Genomic DNA, 18,801 nt, shown 5'->3' on the forward strand with positions numbered 1-18,801 from the left:
TCCTGTAGGAGTTTGAGTTCCAAGAAGAATATCGACTTTGGAATAGGCGAAATGTTGGAAGCTGAAAGAAATGTAAGGGGGGGGGGGAGTGATTTCCTTCGAAGGGAGTGAAATGGCTAAAGAGTGAAAAGTGACGTCAGCTCTATCTGTAGTTCTTCGGCAGCGAGCGTGGCATGTCCCCTTGCTAAGCTGGCAAAGCTTAGGTCACAGTTCGACGGGCGACTGCACGCGGAGGCTGTGTGCTGCGGATTCTCTACAAAAAGGGGCAACCCTTTTTGCCGTGGGGGGGGGGTGTCGCGGTGTCATTCCTCCCTTCCTCGTTTTGCTTTCCGTGCAAGGAGTGGGGAGGGCCGGGGCGGGGGTGTGCGGGCTGCGGCCAAGGGAAAGGGGAACAAGGAGGTGCAGGCGCGCCAGGCGGCTTGGGGAGCGCCCGCCCGGCCCGCCCGCTATGCGGGCTGAGGGCGCGCGGTCTTGCCTGGGCAGGGGCAGGGGCAGGGGCAGGGGCAGGGGCAGGGGCAGGGGCAGGGCGGATTTGGGGGCGGGGTGGGCGCTCGTGGCTGCGCGTGCAGGTGGGAGCGTGGGTGGTGGGTGTCGTTTTTGGCGGAGCGTGTTGGATGTGGGTGAAGGAGGGCGGTTTGAGGAGGTTGTTGAGTGAAGGGAGGGAGCGAGGTGAAAGGCGAAGTGGAGGCAGGGGGAAGCAGTTGGGAAGCCTCAATGAGGAGGAGGAGGAGGAGGAGGAGGAGGAGCCATTGGAAGCGAGTGAAAGGAGCAGAAAGAAAGCGTGGTTTCCAATTCAATCTGTAGCTCTCTGGTGGCAAGCATGGAATGTCCCAATTGCTAAGCTGGAAGGCCCTTGGCCTCTAATCTGCATGAGTGACTACATGTGAACGCTGTCTGCTATGGAGTACAAAATTACAAAGCGAGGATACTGTTTCTCCTCCTTTTTCCACGGCAAAGAAAACAATGTGCACATCCACTATTTCTCTTACCCACCTGCGCTCCGTAAACTCGGATGCGTCCTTTTCGCTGCTCTTGGTCCAAGGTTTTGCGAACGCCACGAGCGAAACCGCCTGTCTCCCCGCTGGGTCTTCTCTCCGCAGGCGATGCCTTTCCCTTCTGGGAGGGGGCGCCCTTGGCCAGGATTAGCGGGCTTGGCCCACCAAGCGCTTCTCCGCCGCCCGCTGATGCTGATGCTGTCGCTGCCGCTGCCGCTGCCGCTGCCGCTGCCTCAGGAGACCGAGAGCCCCCAGTCCGCTCCGCTTTGGTTCCAGCGCGCTCTCCCCGGAGCGGCCGCCGCTTTTAGACTCGTGGTTTCTTTGATTAGGGTACAGGTACCGGAGTAGGGTGTACGAGCCGAAAAGCAGGGACCGTTCCAGGGAGAGCTGACAGGACAGCGAACAGAGCGGACCTTGTTCCCACTGAGCTCTGCCTGCGGCGGCAGATGGCTTCGGTGAGGTTGGAAGCGCGCTGGAACTAAGGCGGATCGAGAGGTCTCGATCTCCTGAGGCAGCGGCAGCATCAGCGGCAGAGAAGCAGTAGGTGGGCCCGAGCCCGCTAATCCCGGCCAAGGGCGCCCCCTGTCAGAAGGGAACGGTAGCGCCGACGGATAGAAGACCCAGCTGGGAAGCGGGCGATTGGGCGCGTGGCGTTTGCAAAACCTTGGACGAAGAGCAGCGGAAGGGACGCATCCGATTTTGCAAAGTGTCGGGGGTAAGAGAAATATGTGGACATTGCTTTCTTTGGAGAAAAAAGGTGTAGAAAGCATATACCTTTGTAGGCATTCCATAGCAGACAGCATTCACATGTAGTCCCCCACGCAGATAGAGACCACAGCCTTTCCAGCTGAGCAATGGGACATAGCATGCTTGCTGCTGGCGAACTACAGATAGAACCGGGAAAAAGGCTTTCCTTTTCCTTCTTTCACTGGCTTACAATTGCACTGCCTCTTCCTCCTTTCCTTTTAGGGTTCCGCAACTCCTCACCGCCTGCTTTCACTTCCCCTTTCACCTCGCCTGCTCGCTCACTGCTACAGAACCCCCTTTTCCTGTAATTAGGTTGGCACCCTCATGGTTGGCCTCCCGGAATGTATTATGGACTTGGGTGTTGCAAAGCGCCTTCGGGGAGCGAATGGCCAGTATTGCACCTGCAGTTTCTTGGCCATTCTGTGTTTTTATTTTTATTATTATTTTTATTTGTCATGAGGTAAACTTCCAGGAGCTCAGTGGAACAACAACAACAACAACCGGAACTCTGTTTTTCCTAACCACTGATCACTTTCCGCTGCCCAAGTCTGCCAACGCGCACCCTTCCAAGAAATCTTGCTTGACCAAACGGACCAAATTATAAACGCTTCCAGATACCAGACACATTCACCATGCAGTGCCCTTCTCAACAACCACCAGACTTACTTTCCATCAACCATCAGACGGGTTAGATTGTTAGCTGATAGACTTCGTGCTCTTTCCATGCTGACAACGCTATTTACGTGGCACACGTTACACTTTTCAAGCATTTTTCAGTTAAAATAGGATCTCCCATTCTTATACATTGAAAGGTTTTTCAGGGCCGGCAGTTAGAGTTTCAATTTTTTTCACTTACATTACTATTAATCTAAAAACTTAAGAATCCTCCTGAGTTTAAGAGGAGGAGGAAGAAAGGGTAGTAAATGGATATTTCTCCGAGGTTGGCACACTGACGAAGAATTTTGAAAAGGACGCATCCGAGTTTACGGAGCGCAGGTAAGTCGGTGATAAGAGAAATATTGTAAATGGCCCATTGCTTTCTTTGCGGTGGAAAAAGGCGGGGATAACTCCGTAGCCGACAGCATTCCCATGTGGCCCTTCCACAAGGAGACCAAAGCCTTGCCGGCTTAGCAGCTGGGACACACAGGCTCGCTGTCAGACTACTAGAGAGAACTCTGGGGGGGCAGGGCAAGCTTTCCTTGTACTTCTTTCACTCCTGGGTCTTTGCCGCAGTTATCTGCTCCGCTTTCACAAAGCCGCCTTCAGTTCCGAGATCCACTGATAAAAAGAGAGGGACCTGTTCTTAAGCACTTGCGAATTTGCAGATAACCACTTAATGGCAGCAGTTCAAATAGCCCCATCATCATAGAGTGATGAGAGGTTGATTGATAATTATTTTTGTATGTTTGTTGAGAGAGCGCTGAAGTGTTCTAATTGATAAGAAATGTTGAATGGTGCTTTGTTTAACATTTGATTAACAAGTGGTAAAGCAGGTACTATGTAAGAGGCAGCATTTGTGTGTTATGTATAAAGCCCTACATGGCATGGGACCGAGTTACCTGAGGGACCGCCTCTTCCCCGCTTCATCAGCCCGCCCCACCCGATCATGCAGAGCGGGCATGCTAGGGACCCTGTGTGCAAGAGAATTCCATCTGGCAGGGTCCAGGAGGTGGGCCTTCTCGGCAGAAGCGCCCGCCCTCTGGAACATCTTGCCCCCGGAGGTGAGATTAGCCCCATCGCTCCTAGCCTTCCGGAGGAAGTTGAAGACCTGGCTTGGCCACCGGGCTTGGGGCAGGGAGGAGAATAGTCATACTTGGGGCTGGCTAGTACCTTGAAGTGCCCCTCCTACACAATGACTGAATGAGACCACAGCCATCTGGATTTTATTATATTTGGTAGCTTTGTGAAATTGTTTTATAGTGTATCTTATATTGGAATCTTATTATATATTTATTGTTTTATTATTGTAAACCGCCCAGAGTCCCTCCAGTCGGAGATGGCGGTGACAAATTTGATAGATAAATAAATAAAGTATGTGTACTCCTTCTTACTAAACCCTCTGAAACTAGCTAGCACACACAGGGAGAGAGAGAGAGAGAGAGATCAAGAAACGCTCAGAAGCAAACGTAGCTAGATGGGGTCTTTTCTCAAAAGAGACACCACTAAGTGGTGGGAAGGGAAAGGAAGTTGATGTCAAGCACCTCCTTGGCAGCATACTGATTGGAGTGATCTCCAAAGGTTTGAGGAGGTCAGGCTGATACCTCTTCAAGTTATTTGTAGTGAGAAAAATAATCAAACGAGAGGAAACTCCCTTTCCCTTCCCAGTCAGCTGACACACACTGAGTGAAAATGGACTGTCTCTTCTATACCCTGAAGAAATTCCTTGCTCATTTGAATCATCTTGGTTTTGCCTTTGAATGGGAGATCGCACATAGGTAACACCTTCTCTTTGTTTCTCTTATTTAAGAGACAGATATGGCTGCCCATCTTGTATACAACAGCCCTGCGCTGCGTAACAATAAAATATACACGCCAACAATGACACCAACAAGAAACAGCAGACTGCACAATGCCCGCAAAGCAACTGTCCGCCGACATCTACTGGACTCCAGTCTTACCCTAGCCCAATGGTTGGAGGAAGAACCAGCTGCTCACAGTTTTCTGGAAGGCCAAAAAGGGGTGGGGGTGGGGGTGGGGGGCTGCTGGACCTCTTGGAGGAGCCTCTTCCATATCCTCCCTCGTTTTAATTCATTTTAATGACCCGATGAAACCCCAAACATGTCATAACAGGGCACACAAGTTCTACAAATAAGCGGGGGGAGGCTCCTGAATCTCATGAAGGAGCCTCGTTCCCAGGGCAGGGGCAGCTACAGAAAAGATGCACCACCTAGGTCGCACCGGGTGACAATATTTAAGGGAGGGGACCTGGAGGCACCCACCCTATCTGGCCTGGTGGGAGGGCCAGGTGCACAATGGAAAACTGCGTTTCCTCAAACAAGCCTCAGAAACCACTGCCAAAAAAAAAATAAAATCAACCAACATGGAACTGGCTATCTTATGGGCAGAAAAGATTAAAAATGTGCCTCTGCAATGTCACCTATAGTTGGGGGGGGGGGGGAAGAATAGAAAATGGTAACACATACATACATTTCTTATCTGCACAGCACAATTCGGCATCATATTCACATCTTTGATCTTTACCTTTATTTTCCCAATACCTTATTTAATACCTTATGAAAAGTTGACCAAAATAGTATCACCACAGAACAAGTCCTAAGCATATGAATCCAAATGAATTACAATATATTATATGTTCAGTTTACAGAAGTAGAAGCTCAGCCATTGCTACAAACTCTCTGTTCATTTCAGCTGATGCAAGTTAATACTCTTTAAACTCTAGCCTCCCGATTTGTTAAAGCAGGATATTTGACCTCAGGGCATGAAGTTCCTGCAAATTTCCCATAGCGATCTTAGTACAACTTGTCAAGGCTAAATGAAAACCAACACTAGATTTGTGGGCTTTAAAAATGTTTGTAATGATTACTTTAATTTATTACATTTGTTATAGCCAGCCACTTGATTAGACTCTGAGTGGCTTACAAAATCCAGAAAGAATAAAAGCAGTTAAACACACATAGGCAGATCCTAATAATTTAGGATCTTTTGGACTGGATAATTCAACATCTTCTGGATGGGCTTGCCCTGTAGTGTCGCTTCCTGTAGGAGTTTGAGTTCCAAGAAGAATATCGACTTTGGAATAGGCGAAATGTTGGAAGCTGAAAGAAATGTAAGGGGGGGGGGAGTGATTTCCTTCGAAGGGAGTGAAATGGCTAAAGAGTGAAAAGTGACGTCAGCTCTATCTGTAGTTCTTCGGCAGCGAGCGTGGCATGTCCCCTTGCTAAGCTGGCAAAGCTTAGGTCACAGTTCGACGGGCGACTGCACGCGGAGGCTGTGTGCTGCGGATTCTCTACAAAAAGGGGCAACCCTTTTTGCCGTGGGGGGGGGGGTGTCGCGGTGTCATTCCTCCCTTCCTCGTTTTGCTTTCCGTGCAAGGAGTGGGGAGGGCCGGGGCGGGGGTGTGCGGGCTGCGGCCAAGGGAAAGGGGAACAAGGAGGTGCAGGCGCGCCAGGCGGCTTGGGGAGCGCCCGCCCGGCCCGCCCGCTATGCGGGCTGAGGGCGCGCGGTCTTGCCTGGGCAGGGGCAGGGGCAGGGGCAGGGGCAGGGGCAGGGGCAGGGGCAGGGCGGATTTGGGGGCGGGGTGGGCGCTCGTGGCTGCGCGTGCAGGTGGGAGCGTGGGTGGTGGGTGTCGTTTTTGGCGGAGCGTGTTGGATGTGGGTGAAGGAGGGCGGTTTGAGGAGGTTGTTGAGTGAAGGGAGGGAGCGAGGTGAAAGGCGAAGTGGAGGCAGGGGGAAGCAGTTGGGAAGCCTCAATGAGGAGGAGGAGGAGGAGGAGGAGGAGGAGCCATTGGAAGCGAGTGAAAGGAGCAGAAAGAAAGCGTGGTTTCCAATTCAATCTGTAGCTCTCTGGTGGCAAGCATGGAATGTCCCAATTGCTAAGCTGGAAGGCCCTTGGCCTCTAATCTGCATGAGTGACTACATGTGAACGCTGTCTGCTATGGAGTACAAAATTACAAAGCGAGGGTACTGTTTCTCCTCCTTTTTCCACGGCAAAGAAAACAATGTGCACATCCACTATTTCTCTTACCCACCTGCGCTCCGTAAACTCGGATGCGTCCTTTTCGCTGCTCTTGGTCCAAGGTTTTGCGAACGCCACGAGCGAAACCGCCTGTCTCCCCGCTGGGTCTTCTCTCCGCAGGCGATGCCTTTCCCTTCTGGGAGGGGGCGCCCTTGGCCAGGATTAGCGGGCTTGGCCCACCAAGCGCTTCTCCGCCGCCCGCTGATGCTGATGCTGCCGCTGTCGCTGTCGCTGCCGCTGCCTCAGGAGACCGAGAGCCCCCAGTCCGCTCCGCTTTGGTTCCAGCGCGCTCTCCCCGGAGCGGCCCCCGCTTTTAGGCTCGTGCTTTCTTTAAGCGGCCTCGACGGACGGGGGAGACGGCTCTGAGGCCGACCCGCAGCTACCAAGGGAAAATTCTGCAGAACAGATTCGTTGATGAAATCCCAGGAACATCCTCACAATGGGTGGGCTGGTAATTTTGGCCCCTGAAAAAGAGGGACAATGGTCCTGTCTGCTCTGAACTACATAATTGGGAACACGGAAATAAAAAGTTAGGGAAGTAATTGAAGTTACTCCTGGGTGAGCATTCTGTGCAGGGCCCCCCCTCCCGGGGAGCAACCTTCAAGCAAATGGAAGAATTCCACCCTTACTGTACTTCTATAATATTGTGGAAGTATAGTATTTTAAAAGATAGGTTTTTCAATGTGTGTTTGGAGACCGAGGCAAGGATGGGAGATGTAGTACCTGGTCTTGGGATGGTCTGGATGTTTTGCTGCCGTCCTAAGGTTCATGGCTGTATTCTGCTTTACGTTGAGCGTATTTATTATTTGATATAGCTGATAAGTTTTGACCATTTGTTGATTATCGTTATGTGATGCCTTGCATGTTGTTGATAACTGAAGTGCCGTACAGGTATTTGTGATAAATAACTCCATTATTTCTTGTCTCCAGTCAGAAAAGAAACTAAGTACATACGGTTATATCCGTGAGATGTAAGATCCGAATGAGAAGATACAAGGGAAATGGAGCTCCAAAGGATGTCATTTCTTTATTGTGTTTATGCTATTCTTTTATCTTGTGGTTAATGGTGAGGGAAACTATATATTACTGCCTTTCCCCAAAAGGAAAACAATTGTGAATCAAAAACAACAAGCTTTCCCTCCAGAAGAGACGGGGGGAAAAAATGCTCCTTTTGCTGCATTGCCCACAATTCTAAGACAACCTTCCCATTTTAAAGATAAATAATCCGGGGAAAACCAATAGCTTTCCTTTTGGGAAAATACAAATTACGTCATAGCATAAACTTCAGAATCACAAATCAATAGAGTCCCAAATGCCAATATATATTTTCATAAAAGGTTTTTTTTTTATTTTTAAGTTGCTTCAGGCATGGTGTTTTGCCTTAGCTTTGCTGTCTTGCTTTCTGCAGCTGAGCTACAAGACTAATTTCTGATAGAACCAAAAGGGGCTGGCCAGTTTTACCATGAACGTAACAAATACGACCATATTTACAGTCAACAGTTTCTTGAAAACCATTTAGGATTTATAGCCATTTGAAAATTTTGAAAGGCAGTCTTCTCTCCCATAGGAGAAGACCAGATAATGAAGGCAGGCCTCTAATTCATCCATTGAGATTGTATTTTCATATCTGGAAGCACTAAGTTTCTTGCAAGATTCACTAGAATTTAAATTTCCTGTCCCATCCCTTTTGGCGTCCCTTAGGAAACATATGAAGAGGTTTATGTTTTTCTTATTTATTTAATTTATTTTTCAAATTTCTATCACCGCCCATTTCTCCCAGAAAGGGGACTCTGGGCGGTTTACAATAAATTCAGAATTAAAACATATAAATTGCGATAGACCAATAAATAAAGATAAAATGGATATAAAAGCCAAGCGGTGAAGATCTTATTCGTTAGGGAGAGATCTATGGCACTAGCCACCCCCAAGAAGAATTGGTGCCCCTCCTACCCCAGGCGAGGCGGCAGAACCAGGCTTTCAAGTTCTTACGGAAGGCTGGGAGCGAAGGGTCCTGTCTCACCTCCGGGGGCAGAACGTTCCAGAGGGCGGGTGCCATTGCAGAGAAGGCCTGCCTCCTGGACCCCGCCAGGTGAAATTCCCTTACTGGCGGGGTTTGTAGCATGCCCTCTCTGTATGCCTGGGTGGGACGGGTCGATGTTAAGGGGATGAGACGGTCCCTCAGGTAACCTGGCCCCATGCCATGTAGGGCTTTAAAGGTCATAACCAACACCTTGAATTGGACCCAGAAGCAAACTGGTACCCAGTGCAGCTCGCGCAGCAGTGGTATCACATGTGCCGATCTTGGGGCACCAATAACTGCTTGCGCGGCCACGTTCTGGACCAGTTGAAGCTTCCGGATACTCTTCAGGGGTAGCCCCATGTAAAGCGCATTGTAGTAGTCTATGTGGGATATGACCAGGGCATGAGTGACTGTTCGGAGGGCTTCTCGATCCAGGAAAGGGCGTAACTGGTGCACAACACGGAGTTGCGCAAAGGACCTTCTGGTCACGACTGCCACCTGCTCCTCGAGCAGGAGTCGTGAGTCCTGAAGGACCCCCAAGTTACACACTCGGTCTGAATGGGGCAGTGCAACCCCATCCAGAACTAAAGATGACAACTTCCCGGATACAGAAGAGCCGTCAACCCACAGCCACTCTGTCTTACCAGGGTTCAGTTGAAGCCTGTTGTTCCCCATCCAGATCCCCACAGCCCCCAGGCGCTGAGAGAGGGCAGCCACCGCATCACTTACCTCGCCCGGGATGGAGATGTATAGTTGTGTATCGTCTGCACATTGATGATACCTCATCCCGTGGTGACGGATGATCTCACCCAGTGGTTTCATGTAGATGTTGAGTAGGAGAGGAGAGAGAACTGAACCCTGCGGCACCCCGCAACGGAGGGGTCGAGGGGCGGATCTCTCCTCTCCTGTCACCACCGATTGGGACCGGCCCTGGAGGAAGGAGGTGAACCAGCGTAAGACTACGCCGCCCACCCCAATCCCTGATCCGCCCCAAAAGGATATCATGGTCGAGGGTATCGAAAGCCGCTGAGAGGTCAGGAAGAGCCAGGATGGATGCACTCCCTCCATCCCTCTCTTCCCAGAGATCATCCGTAGGTGCAACCAATGCAGTCTCTGTCCCACATCCTGGCCTGAAACCTGACTGAAAGGGGTCCAGATAATCCGTTTCCTCCAGAATCCTCTGGAGCTGCAACGCAACCACTTTCTCAACCACCTTTCCCAAAAAGGGAAGGTGGGAGACAGGGTGAAAATTGCCCGGTATAGTAGGGCAATTATTCATGCCATTTTAATTCACACACCTGAGATGATGAAGGAATGGCAACCACTTTATTCTGTAGAATGGAACAGTTCCAAGCCTTTAGCTATACCCTGACATACAACAATTTAACTGGCAAAATGTTCCTCACCACACTGTCCTTGGGGAGAATAAAACCCTTCACCTGATAACTCGATGGGTGGCATGTCAGGAATAGGCCAGTATGAAAACTAGCAAATCTGTTTATTTTTAAAACTTGGTTGTCATCTAGACAGCCTAGTTCAAACATATTAGATCTGGGATTTACCCATATAGTTGTGTTCTATTATGCAATTGCTTCTTAAGTGAACTTCCATTAGAAATACAATTACGAAGTATATCTCAGACCAGTCTTCATTTGATCATGAAATAGATCATATTTTCCTGCACTTACTTTTGTTTGTTTGTTTGTTCATTTTTTTGTAGGATTTGGGTGTTCCGCTGACTCTTCAGAATGGCTGATTCGGATACAATATATAAAGTAGGAGGAAAGAATATTTAAACGCTTTTCCTTCTTGATTTATATTTTTATCCATAATTCCTATTCAACCTGTAAGGTAGGTTAGAGTGAGAGGCGTTGATTGTACTATGATTAGCCTATGAGTTTCAAAGCCTTCCAGACTGGCCAGTCAAATTGAACCCAAGTCTCCAATAGAAGAGAATATACGTAGCTCAGGGTTGAACTGTGGAGCCCTTGCTGCTCTCTGAGCTTGGTTGTTTGCTTGCAGACATTTCATTACCCGACTAGGTAACATCATCAGTGCGAGTGAGTGTGGGGCTTGCTCTCTGTTTATATACAGTAGCTTGCCCTGCCAGTTTGGGTGGGAGTGTGGTTTTCTCCTTGGTATACCCTAATCAAGGAAGTACCAAGGAGAAAACCACACCCTCCCCAACACTCCTCTTCCCACCTCAAGTCAGATGGCAGAGCCAGGTCTTCACCCCTTTCCGGAAGGCCAGGAGAAGAGTGTTCCACAGGGCGGGGTCCACGGCAGAGAAGGCTCTCTTCCTGGGCCCCGCCAACTGACAGTCTCTCGTGGACAGGGTCCGTAGCATGCCCTTTCTGCCTGACTGGGTGGGACGTGTCAATGTAACGGGGGTGAGACGGTCCCTCGGGTAATGTGGACCCATGCCATGTAGGGCTTTAAAGGTGATGACCAACGCCTTGAATTGGACCCGGAAGCAAACTGGCACCCAATGCAGCTCCCGCAGCAAAGGTGTTACATGTGCCATCCTTGGGGCACCCAAGACTGCTCGCGCGGCCACATTCTAGAGGGAGAGAGAAGGAGAGAGAGAGAGAGTTGAGTTGGCAGCCACAACCATGCCAGTAAAACCCCATCCCTGTTTTGCATCTGTTGCAATGGGTATTAAAAAGTGGCAAGAATTCAGTTGTATGGATGCAGCCACCATCTTGACTTTTTTACGCCCTCTGAAGATGCTCCTGTCTTGAGAATTCTGCTTTCTTTCAGCTAGCATATTCTTCTTGTGGTTGTTTTGTTTTAAGGACTTGGGGCAAGTGGAAAAAAAAAAGGAAGTAACAGAAAACTGTTATTACAGCCTTTCTGAATCACGGCAAGCAAGCAAAACTGAAGTGAAGCACTGTTAAACACGATAAAATGCCAGTACTCTTGATTTGCTAATGAATGGTGCATGTGTTGCAGGTACAAGCAACTGATTGGAGGACAGTCCTGGAAAAGTGTATTTTTGAAACACAGCCGAGCTGCTGCCTTACAGAGGCTATTGACCCAGGCTTGTAAATCATACTTGTACGGTTATTTCTTTCCCTGATTAGATTTTAAAAAGTCACCAATGCAAATATATCAACAAGGAGGTTTCCTACTGTGCTGATTTCTTTTCCATAGTAAATGAAATGTCTTTAGAAAAATGAGAATTGTATTTTCCCATGTAAACTTCTGAAATGCCAGAGATGAGGTAAATTCCCTTAAAAGGACATCTTCACTAAAACATTTATTTTCCCCCTAAAGGGTTGCCTTACCACAGTGATCCTATTATGCCCTATGCCTTTTTCTTTCTATTGCAGATAGAACATTTGAAGAAGAAAAAAAAAACCATTGCAGGTCTATGAATAATTGCAGGTTTGAACAGCATTCTCCTGAGCAAAAGGATTAAGCCCAGCTAGATGGCACTACCAAACCAGCTTTGACAGATTTTGCAAGGCTAAGTATGGCTAGACCTGGCTAATCTTTGGATGGAAAGGAGAAAGTTTAAGGGGACTGGCTAGACGTGGGAACTGAACAAGGCAAGGGAAGCAAGCAGGGCTGGATCGGCTCCTGAAATTCATTCCAATCCTTTTACCAGCAGAGGCCACAGAAGGTCTGTATTTTCTTCTGTGTAATTCAGTAACATGCTGTGTCCGTCTTTCTGCTGTACCCTTGTGTTGAGTCTGTAACCCTACGTGTGACCAGGAGGGAGAAGGGAGAGCAATTAATAGCATTCCAAGCTGCTGCCCAACTGCCACTGCCATCAGGATGGATACGTTGGGGAATTGTTTTCTGGATTTTTTTTCTCTGCAAACTGCCTATGTCTCTGATCCAGCCTATTTTTGAACTTGGTCTTTGTTTTTCCAGCTTCTCTCCCCACACTGCCTTTGGTTCTCTTCTGGTTTGGTTTTGGAGAGTTATCCTGTGGATGTCCAGCTGTCTGTATGTCTATCCATCTTGAGCCTCTGCCCATCATTTCTGTTCCATATTCTGGTGGGTCGGAAAGAAAGAAAGAATAAAACCATCCTGGAAAAAGTCAGTGGCAAACCACTCCCAGATTGTTGCCAAAGAAAGTTACCCATGAAGTCCCCAGGAGTCAAGAGAGACTTTATTTGTAATATGTGAGCTAAAGTTGACAATTGGCTAATGGATTTATTCATAGCAACCATCACATTTAATCATTAGCTTCTGTGCTGAGATCAACTAATTGATGAGCAACCCAAGAGACATACTGTAGTTGTTGCTTATTTATACAGTAGCAGTATTCCTATACCTCCCATATGGCACATTAGTGAAACAGCCACCTCTGTGTCCCATATAGATCAAATGAGGCAGCCGGGCCCTGGAGAAGAAAGGAAGTGCTATGCTGCTTAGACCACACAATGTGGAAATGCAGAGTTTTGGAAGAAACATCATTAAAAAAATAAACTCATAATTCAAGTGGGTTAAGGCCAGTGATGGACATCATTACTACTGAGACTCTGCTTACCTGTGATTCTAACATATTACACATCCCATATAACAAATACAGGGGCAATGGATGTTCTTAGGAGACATACTAACTTTCTGCAATATGGTGCGTCTGTGTCTGTGTGTGTCTGCGTTTGTGTGGAATCATAGTTGGCAGATAATGTTTTGCAAGCGTCTGTAACTTATTAAAAATTAAATTTTCTGCCCAGGTTACAAAGAGTACAGTGGAACATACTGCAATGCTGCATGCACAGAGAGCGTTTCTGTTTTGATTTCATATGAAACTAATTGAAAACACTTTATCAGCATTCATCAGCAATAAAATGGCAATGTTCTTTGTATCCTACAGTCAAGCACATGATGATATATGTTCCCAGCAGCTAATAGAAAATCATCTGGAAAAATAGTTCTTGAATGTGTTAAGACCGTTTCTTTCTTTGAGTTTCTAACTAACCATAAGGGAAAGAAGCGTAGGAATCACAAAGTAACCTCAAGTTGTCCTAGATTCCAGAATAACTTTTGTGGAGGGAAAAACTCTTAATGTAACAGCTTTGTAAAATATTGGAATAACCCTCTTTGCTGTGGATCCTGAGGAAGTAAACGGGGTCCTCTGTGCTGTTAGGTCTGCCACCTGTACCTGATCCCTGCTTTACCTGGTTGGCGAAAGTAGCCAGGGAGGTGAGAAGAGCTGGATGCAGGCAGTTGTAAAAGCATCCTTAAGTGAAGGGTTGGTGCCTCCCACCTTGAAATAGGTGATGGTGTGTCCCAGCCTCAAGAAATTATCACTCAAACCAGACAAGTTAAGCAACTATTGATTAGCCTCCAATGTGTCTTCCTAAGGAAGGTGGTTCAGCTACAGTTAAAAAGAATGAAATGGATTATCTGGACTGTTTTCAGTGAGGACTCAGGATAGTCCTGAGCTGGCCTGTAATTTGGTATAGCTGGTGGTTAAATAACAGGTGGAAGCTGTGGCCAAGAGGATCTTTGCACAATTAGAATTTGTATGCCAATGTGAGTGTTTCTTGGGTCAGGAAGTTTTATGCCATTGTGATTCACACATGGATTATTGCAATGAATTCTTCCGGGGCTGTCTTTGAAGTCGACACAGAAACTTCAGGTGGCTCACCGTGCAGTGACCTAGGTAAGTATGTATGCACTGAGATTCATCCATGTAACACCACCACTATGGAACTATATTGGCTACCAGTCAGTTCCCAAGTGCACTGGATGGTGCTGGCTGTTCCCTTTAAAGCCCTACATGGTTCAAGGCCTGGATACCTCCATGACCACCTTCTCCAAAGGTGGGCTTACTGAAGGTTCCACTATTGAGGGAATGCCATCTTCGGGAATCCCAGACTCAAGCTCCTTGGTGATGGCCCCCCTTATTTAGAATACCTTGCCCTCAGATATTCAAGCCACTACTTTATTACTACCTTTTCAGAGAGCCATAACAATGTGACTCTTCAGAAAGGTATTTGGCTATAAGTAAGATCATGGTGGACATCAGACTGAACGTTTAAAAACAAAAATAAATACAGTGATGATAATTAAATTAATACTATAAGCTCAGAATCTCTGGAAGTGGAGTGACAAATTAATAGTTGTAGTAATTTGAAAAGTTTAAACTTCATAATATTCAACAGAGCAGTCCCTGAGCAATTGGATATGCAAGGAGCCCACTCTACCAGAATGTATTGGGATGGGCAGATATTAAGAATAAGGGGCCTTGCAGATACTCAGGTCCTGAGCTATAAAGGATTTAGTGGCAACAACCAGAATTGTGAATTGCTCCCAGAAGCTAACTGGCAATCAGTGCAGCTTCTAAAGCAGTGGGATTATATGACCCAATTGAGATGTGCCTGTAAGTACTAAAAAATGGATATTAAATAAGATATAAAATGGATATAAAATCCAAGTTATGTTCGAATGAGAGGCATTGACTGTACTGTGATTAGCCTATGAGTTTCAAAGCCCACCAAACTGGCCAAGCAAATTGATCCTAAGTCTCCAGTAGAAGAGAATCTCTGTAGCTCAGGGTTGAACTGTGGAGTCCTTGGTTGTTTGCTTGCAGACGTTTCATTACCTGACTAGGTAATATCATGATTTGGGTGGGACTGTGGTTTTTTCCTTGGTAGTTCCTTGTTTAGGGTATCAAGGTATACCCTAATCAAGGAAGTACCAAGGAGAAAACCACACCCTGACCAACACTGGCAGGGCAAGCTGCTGTATATAAACCGGGAGCTAACCCCACACTCACTGATGATGTTACCTAGTTGCATAATGAAACATCTGCAAGCAAATAGCCAAGTTCAGAGAGCATACTGATGATACCTCATCCCATGGTGACGGATGATCTCACCCAGTGGTTTCATGTAGATATTAAAAAGGAGAGGGGAGAGTACTGATCCCTGTGGCACCCCACAAAGAAGGGGCCGCGGGGCCGATCTCTCCTCCCCTATCAACACTGACTGGGATTGGCCCTGGAGGAAGGAGGTGAACCAGCGTAAGACTACACTGCCCACCACCAACTCCCTGAGCCACCCCAAAGGATACCATGGTTGATGGTATCGAAAGCCGCTGAGAGATCAAGGAGAGCAAGGATGGATGCACTGCCTCCATCCCGCTCCCGCCAGAGAGCATCCATAAGTGCGACCAATACTGTTTCTGTCCCATAACCAGGCCTGAAACCTGACTGAAAGGGGTCTAGATAATCCGTTTCCTCCAGGTGTCATGTTCACTGTTTCAATGTGCACTGTAATATTGACGTTTTGCCGCTTTTATCGCCACAAGGTAGGCCTTAATGGCAGCTTTTACCTGTGTTCGGTTGAATTCAGTCTTTGTCTTCCTCCAGCGGCACTCTAGGCATCTCTTAACCCTCTTCAGCACCCTCAGCTCCTATGTAAACCACAGGGAGTGCCAGGTTCGATGAGACAAGAGAGGCCGCACAGGTGCAATCCTGTCCAAGGCCCCAGCCACCTCCCTATTCCAGGCTGCAGCTAGGGTTTCCGCTGGACCGTGCAGCAGATCACCGGGTATAACCCCCAGCTCCCTCTGAAACCCTACCGGGTCCATCAGTCGCCAGGGGGCGGACCAATCGAATGGGTCCTACCGCCCTGCGGAGGGGGGTGGCATAAGAGAATCTCAGGGCCACCAGGGTATGGTCTGACCATGACAATGGGGACAGATCTCTCTCTCCCCTCAGATCACATTGCCACTGCTCTGACAAGAAAACCAAGTCTGGGGTGTGACCACTGTCTCGAGTCGGGCCCTGAATTATCTGGGACAGGCCCATGGCTGCCATGAACTCCCGAGCTGCCTCTGAGGCACGCCCCAGGGATGGCAGGTTGAAGTCCCCCAGAACCATAAGCCTGGGGAACTCCACCACCAGCCCCGAGACGGCCTCAAGCAGCTCAGGCAGGGAGGTTGCTATGCAGCAGGGAGGCTGGTACAGCAGCAACACTCCCAACTGTTCTCGGGAACCCAGCTTGAAGAACAGGGTCTCACAACCAGCCACTTGTGGAGCAGGGCCCCTGAAGGCTACAAGAGACTCTTGGATGACAACAGCCACCCCTTCTCCCCTGCCCTGGGATCTCGGCTGGTGCCATACCGTAAACCCAGCTGGGCACATTTCCGAAAGGGGCATCCCCCCTTCCGTACCCAGCCAGGTCTCAGTAATACATGCCAGGTCTGCCCCCTCCTCAGTGATCAAGTCACATATGAGGGGGGCCTTGTTATTAACTGACCTGGCATTAAGAAGCAGCAGCCAGAAACCAGGGCCCCTATTGATCTGCTGACCAGGTCCTGGGTCTGAGCGCAGAGGGCCGGAACACGCCACTGGTAACAAACACCGGGGGCGTCTTCCCCGAAGATGCCCCGCCCTCCGGCTCCCGCCATAACGTCCTCTACCCGTCACCACCTCAATAATGAGCCCCACCATGTAGCCCCCTGTGACTCCTGATCCATTAGCCCCCACTCCTGAATGGTTGACCACATGTAAGCACAGTCAGCTATGGAGTTATTCCTCCACCTTTTTCCACCACAAAGAAAACAATGGCCATATATAATATTTATCCTACCGTACTCTTCGTCCAAGATTTCACAAATGCCACAAAGTCAATTGCCTGTTTCCCCCCTTGGTCTTCTATGCCTTTCCCTTCTGAGAGAGAAACATATAGTAATAATGTTCCTTTCTTGTATCAGTGGATCTTTAATATGAGGAATTACCAGCATTGTGAGGATGTTTGTGGGATTTCCTAACTGCATCTCTCTGGCAGAATTTTCCTTTGGTAGCTGCAGTTCTGCCTCAGAGCGGTTTCCCGCATCCATCAAGGCTGCTTAAAGGAAGCATGAGCCAAAAAGCAGGGGCCGTTCCAGGGAGAGCTGACAGGACAGCGAATAGAGCAGACCTTGTTCCCACTGAGTTCTGCCTGTGGCGGCAGATGGCTTTGGTGAGGTTGGAAGCACGCTGGAACTAAAGCCGATTGGGAGGTCTTGATCTCCTGAGGCAGCAGGAGCATCAGCTGCATCAACAGCCCAAGCCCGCTAATCTGCGCAAAAGCTCCAACTTCCTATTCCCACAACCAAAGGCCCAGGGACAAGTGCCACTGCCACAAACAACCCTTCCCTTATCAAAGCAAGCATGCCACCCCACATAGGAGGGGGCTGGGGGGGCTGGGGCTAGATCTCTGCCCCCACAACACAGATGGGAACCAGCCACAGAGGAAGGAGGAATATTGTGGACTCCCAACCCCCAAATCCAATGCAGATGCATGGCTGACAGTATTGAAAGCTGTCAAAAGATTCAGGAGGGGTGCACCATCCCCATCCTGAGCACCTCAGAGTTCATCCAGAAGTGTAAGCAATGCCATCTCAATACTATAACCCAGACTAAACCCAGACTTAAAAGCGTTTAGATCAGCCTCTCTCAACCTTTTGACCCTGGAGGAACCCTTGAAATATTTTTCAGGCCTTAGGAACCCCTGCATATTCAGGCTCAAATATAGGCCAGAAGTTACAAAATGAGTATATTTGTTTCATGTGTAGGCCTGCATATATGCATCAACAGTGTTCTTAAACTAAAAATAAAGAATGAAACTTACCTCTTTCATGTGAAGTTGCCCAAATTTGAAATAATTTTTTAGATAAATCATGATTTCCCAGGGAACCCCTAGTGACCTCTCGCAGAACGCTGGGGTGCCAGAGAACCCTGTTTGAGAAACCCTGGGCTAGATAATCAGCTTCATTCATGACCGTCTGAAGCTGAGTGCCTACCACTCTCTCAACAACCTTCACTAGAAAGGGAAAATTGGAGACTGGACAAAAGTTGTCCAACATGGTTGAGTCCAAGGATGGTCTCTTGGGAAGCCAGGGGGGTGGGGATAGGCATCACTGCCTGCTTTAAGGCAGGCAGAACCACCCTTTTCTCACAGTGAGGCATTAACTATCACTTGGACCCAACCACACCCCACTTCTGGGAAGCCACAACCAGCCAGGAGGAGAGTTGGTCCAGAACCCAGCTGGCAGAGCTCACAGCAGCAAGGATCTTTCCACTTCTTCAGGACTGACCGCCTCAAACTCTTCCCCGGTATCAGAGCTTGGACATTCTTTGGTCGTTTCCATAGGACCTGCCCAGCCAGAGTCCAACTCAAGAGTGAAGCTGAACCACTCTATCCAACACACAGTTTTCACAAGGTGATATTCTAAAATGTAGTGCTTGAGTGGACAAGTTGAGATATGATATTCTATGGCTTTCCTTTTAAGTAGAACTGCCAGGGAACATGGAAGTTGCAAGAATTAATCAGAAGTCAATCAGTGGTGTCTCACTATGATCAGTGATATGGTAGATATGAATAAATTTTAAAA

General features: G+C 48.3%; 1 long non-coding RNA gene across 2 annotated transcripts; it reads left to right on the forward strand.

Moving 5' to 3' along the window:
- Positions 1–9,808: 9,808 nt before the first annotated feature.
- On the forward strand, positions 9,809–13,285 carry LOC134502211 (uncharacterized). Of its 2 annotated transcripts, XR_010068428.1 has the most exons (3): positions 9,809–10,308; positions 11,306–12,462; positions 12,791–13,285. It is a non-coding gene; the product is annotated as an uncharacterized LOC134502211 (long non-coding RNA). The 2 variants fall into 2 exon arrangements; XR_010068427.1 differs by lacking the exon at positions 9,809–10,308 and having other exon boundaries at positions 10,714–12,462.
- Positions 13,286–18,801: the final 5,516 nt, after the last annotated feature.

Source organism: Candoia aspera, chromosome 1, assembly GCF_035149785.1.
Source record: "Candoia aspera isolate rCanAsp1 chromosome 1, rCanAsp1.hap2, whole genome shotgun sequence".
In the NCBI taxonomy this organism is placed as follows: Eukaryota; Metazoa; Chordata; class Lepidosauria; order Squamata; family Boidae; genus Candoia; species Candoia aspera.